The sequence below is a fragment of the Pinus tabuliformis genome, chromosome 9 (genome assembly GCF_031772625.1).
Source record: "Pinus tabuliformis cultivar Carrire ecotype Pingquan chromosome 9, CPIR1, whole genome shotgun sequence".
NCBI classification, from domain to species: Eukaryota; Viridiplantae; Streptophyta; class Pinopsida; order Pinales; family Pinaceae; genus Pinus; species Pinus tabuliformis.
Genome location: NC_142307.1, coordinates 1,608,453,111 through 1,608,458,747, shown reverse-complemented (window position 1 = coordinate 1,608,458,747; position 5,637 = coordinate 1,608,453,111).

The following is a 5,637-nucleotide window of genomic DNA, read 5'->3' as shown; positions in this document are numbered from 1 at the left end:
ATCTACATAGACACAATACAATTCCCTCATATATAGCGAGAGGTTGCCTTCTAGAGAAAAAAACCCTAAATTAAACATAACTTCTACCGTCAGATCTCCGCCTAATGAATGGCCCAAATTGACTACGAAATTACAACATTTTACAAGGCAATTTTACATCTATTTTTAGCTTCGGGGGCGCTGCCCCTGATCCCCCACCAGGGGGTTGGCAACGCAAATATTACGAGTAGCGTTGCCGCTACATTACGAACTGGGGTCCAATGCGGTGATACCTCTGAATGAAGAAGATAATCAGTCTCCACACCCAATAATCTCCCACTTGGAGACTGATTATATCAACTCCACCGCTGCTTCATTTGTTGGACAATGACTCCACTTTGGTCCTGGTTGTTTCTAATCTTCTTCATCATACTTGAAGACCAATTCAAACTGTGCAAAATCTCAGTTTTTTTCCTGGTTACAAATTTTGTTAACATATTTGTAGGATTATGGCTAGTGTGTATCTTTTCGAACTTCAACTGTCCATCTTCCAACACTGACCATATGAAATGGTACTTGAGCTGTATATGTTTAGTCTTGGAATGAAATGCAGAGTTCTTTACAAGATGTATGGCACTCTGGTTGTCACTGTATAACCTACCCAACTCCTGCTTCTTACCCAATTCATCCAGAAACCTTTGTAACCAAATCATTTCTTTACTAGCCTCTATAGCAGCAACATACTCTACTTCCATTGTTGAGAGTGAAACAACACTTTGCAGTTTTGAAACCCAACTGACAACTATTCCACCTACAGTAAGAACATACCCTTTTGTGCTCCTCCTGTTATCTCTATCACCTGCCATATCTACATCAACATATCCCTGTAGAGCAATGTTTGAACCACGAAAGCATAATGCTTGATTTGTGGTACCTCTCAAATACCTGAGAATCCACTTCACTGCCATCCAATGTTCTTTTCTTGGATTTTTCATGTACTTGCTTACAACTCCCACTGCATATGCAATATCAGGCCTTGTGCAGTCCATTTCATACATTAAGCTTCCAACTGTTGATGCATATGGAAATTTAGACATATAATTCCTGAGTCTTGGGACACACCTCCTTACTTAGTTTGAAATGGCTAGCCAAAGGTATACTAACTGGTTTTACATTCTACATATTAAATCTTTTCAACACCTTTTCTATGTACTCACTCTGAGACAATGTTAATTTTCAATTCTTCCTGCCTCTAGTTATTCTCATACCAAGGATTTGTTTTGCAACACCCAAATCCTTCATTGCAAATGAGTTCACCAATTTTCTTTTGAGCACATTTATTTCCTGCATGTTAGGACCTGCAACAAGCATGTCATCTACATACGATAACAATATAATATAGCTACCATCATTTTTACTTTTGAGATAAACACAATGATTAGAGTTACATCTAGTATAACCTTGTTCAAACATAAACCTGTCAAATTTTAGATACCACTGCCATGGAGCCTGTTTTAATCCATACAAGCTCTTCTTCAACCTGCACACTAGTTTCTCCTTCCCTTTTACCTCATATCCTTGTGGTTGTTGCATATATATCTCTTCCTCCAAATCCCCATGGAGAAAGGTTGTCTTTACATCTAACTGCTCAAGATACAAATCTTCTGCTACTACTAGACTTAAAATAATTCTGATTGAAGTCATTTTAACAACAGGAGAAAATATCTCATCAAAGTCTATACCCTTTTTCTGTGCAAACCCCTTCAACACAAGTCTAGATTTATACATTTTTCTACCTCTATATTCTTCCTTCATCCTGTAAACCCATTTATTCTGCAATGTTGTTTTACCTACAGGAAACCTAACTAAGTCCCAAGTCTAGTTTTGTGCTAAGGAGTCCATCTCTTCTTTCATGGCTTGCTCCCACTTCTTCCTGGTTTCTACCTGCACTGCTTCTTCAGAACATTCTAGTTCACCAGAATCAGTCAACAATACATAATATAATGAAGGAGATTATCGTTCAGGAGGTCTACTTATCCTAGTAGATCTTCTACACACCGCTTTCAGATGTTTGAGGTGCTTGTTGTTGTGTTGTTCTGGTTGTTGATCATTATGGTTTTCAAGCACTGTGTATTCTCTATTTTCTTTTTCCCATTTCTTTTCCTCCAGTTGATCCTTATACAAAACCTTTTCATTGAATATGACATCTCTACTTCTAATGACTTTTTGTTTTTCATAATCATAAAAGCAATAACCAAAATCATTAACACCATATCCAATAAAGGTACATTTATTTGATTTTTCCTCAAGCTTTATTCTATTTTCTTTATTAATGTGGACAAAGGCTTCACAACCAAAAGTATTTAAAAATGAGTAGTTTACCTTTTTAGATGTCCATGCCTCCTTTGGAATACCACCATCCAAGGAACTTGAAGGCCCTTTGTTTATTAGATAAACAAAAGTATCTACAGCATCTGCCCAAAATTGTAAAGGTAATCCTGCATGCAATCTCATGCACCTTGCACGCTTCATGATTCTCCTGTTCATCCTTTATGACACACCATTTTCTTGTGGTGTTCCTGGAACTATCTTCTCTCTCCGAATTCCATTCTCTAAATAGTATCTATCAAACTCTTTGCTGCAATATTCACCTCAATTGTCTGATCTAAGACACTTCAACCTTTTTCCTGTCTCATTTTCAACCAAATATTTCTATTTCTTGAAAGTATCAAATACATCATATTTATTTCGAATAAAATAAATCTAGGTTTTTCTGGTTGCATCATCAATAAAAGTAACATAATAGCGAGAGCCACCGAGAGATGATATCTGAGCAGGTCCCCATACATCTGTATGCATAAGCTCTAATTTTTCTCTCTTCTTTTCTTTCCCAACTCTGAGGAATCTGACTCTCTTTTGTTTTCCATAAACACAATTCTCACAGAATTTTAAATCAACATGCTTCAAACCTGGAAACAAATTTCTTGAGTGAAGAATTTGCATCCCCTTCTCACTCATGTGCCCAAGCCTATGATGCCACAATGCCATATCTTCTCCTGTAGAGGTTAAAGCATTAACAAAATTAGAAGTAACATTGCATAAATACAATGTACCAACCTTTTCTCCTTTTTCTATTACTAGAACTCTTTTAGTGACCTTCCATGTTTTATCTGTAAAAGTAGTTACATAGCCTTCACCTCCCAACTACCCTGTTGAAATTATATTTTTCTTCAGATCTGGAACATGCCTTACCTCCTTCAATAGCCATTGATTTCCATTCTGTTGTTTTATGAAAATTGTACCCATTTCAATGATTTTACAGGGTTTATCATCACCCAATCGAACCTGTCCAAAATATCCTTGAACGTAATCATGAAAATGTTTCCTATCACGTGTGGCATGGAATGAGGCCCTTGAGTCTACCACCCAAGCATCAATAATATTTTCTAATGAAAGAATCAAAGAATCTTGCAACACATCACCTGTCACATTTGCTTCATGATTGTTTTCTTGCTGGGTGTCTCCTTCTTTTCCCTTCCGAGACTTGCAATCTTTCTTCAGGTGTCCTTTCTTCCCACATTTCCAACACACTATCCTCGATCTGGACTTGGATATATGTTTCCTTTAGACTTACTACGATATCCTGGGCCCTTTCCTTTTTCCATTTTTCTTCCCCTAGTCTCTGCAGTCAAAGCATTACATGATGTCTCAGCGGAGCTTTTCGGTCGCATTTCCTGACTAAGGATTGCACCGACAACATCATCAAACTTTAAAGTACTAGATCCAGAGACAAAGTTACTAATGGCCATAACTAAACCATTCCAACTTTTTGGCAATGACCATAGAAATAACAGAGCCCTAACTTCATCATCAAAAGTTACCCCTACAGAACTTAACTGACTGGTAACTGTATTAAATTCATTTAAATGATCAGCGATAGATCCACCTTCTAACATCTTCATATTAAATAAACGCTTGATAAGAAATACCTTATTTGAGGCCGAGGTTTTTTCATATAGTTTGGCCAATGCCAACATTAAACCCCCTGCTGTCGTTTCCTTTGAAATATTAAAGGCTACCGACGCCGCTAGGTACAACTGTATTGTTCCAAGTGCCTTTCTGTCAAGAATATCCCATTCTATGTTTGTCATACTCGTCAACTTATTTTCCTTTCCGCTCAATGGTTGGTACAGATATTTCTGGTACAAATAATCTTCCATCTACATCTTCCATATCTGGTAGTTTTGGCCATTAAATTTTTCGACCCTAAACCTACCATCTTCCACCATTGCTCCCACTCAAACCATGAAACCTTCTCTCCTATGAGTTTATCAGCCAAATAGACCTTCGGCTCTGATACCAGTTGTTCGAAAATTATATATTACAGAGCAATGGGAACACATAAAATATATTGCAGAATATATAAACACAGAAACACATAAAATAAAGAGAGACACAGATATACATAGTTCACCCAATTTGGTGATTTCTGGACCAGTTTAGGTGAAATCACTATGGTTGAGGGTTGAGGTTTAGCCTTTGGATTCCCTGGTTGGTTTTGTTTTGGTTTATCCCATGAGATCCCACATTTATGCTTGGAATATGGCACGAGGGTGATTGGAGTAAATAAGTTTTAGTTCAGCCAATCTCTAGTTAGGTGGTACATGGAAGTCCCTAATTGATTGGCATTTGCATATGTTATTATGTGTTATTTCTTATTGATATAAATGAGCACATGTATTGGTTATTGTGTTGGTTTTATGACTGGTTTCTCATGGATTCATTCTGGTTAAATGTTGGTTATAAACATGGGATATTTTGGTTATATAATGTGCTCTTATTATGGATCTTGCTTATGGCTTGATAAGTTATTAAATGCTTGTTCTCAAGATTTTGTGATACATCTTAGTTTTTTCAATAAAATTTTGGATTAATCACATTATCAATGTTTGATGGTTGACGTTTCGAACCTTCTAATGAGGTTCATCCTCAAGACCAAAAATTTCCCTAATTTTTTGGTTTTTTTCTATTTTTAACAATTGATTTCCTTCATCGTCTAGTATTTTTAATATTTTCTTATATATTGACCTTATATTTTTGAATTTTTATTTTACTAAAATCTACCCTTAACATTCATGTTTGATCAAATTATTTTTTTAACTTTAACGACTAATTCTATAACATGATGCTTCTCTATTATTTATTCCTTCTTGTAGATTTGTTTTTTATCCTTGGTCCTAAGGATGAACCTCATTAGAAGGTTCGAAACGTCGACCATCAAGCATTAGTAATGTGATTAATATAAAATTTTGTTGAAAAAGTTATTGAATGTTTATGTGAATGCATGGGCTAAATAGTGTTAATGCACTTAGCCCTGAGAGGGAAATAAGCCTTCTTGATGAGCACTGATGAAACTAAGGAAACGATCAATAGATATCCATTCATGAACTTGTAGTACTATGTTTACCATGTGTTTGAAAAATAATTTATCATGTGTTTGGAAAAGTTTGGAAAGATCTTAGCCTTGAGCGTATATATTATACATACTTATCATCATCATAGACTAGATTCAGGAAAGTTTTGGGTTGTTTTGGGTAGTTGTGTAACAATCATGGTCAAAAATCATGTAATAAAGTTAATAAAGGAAAAATAATAACC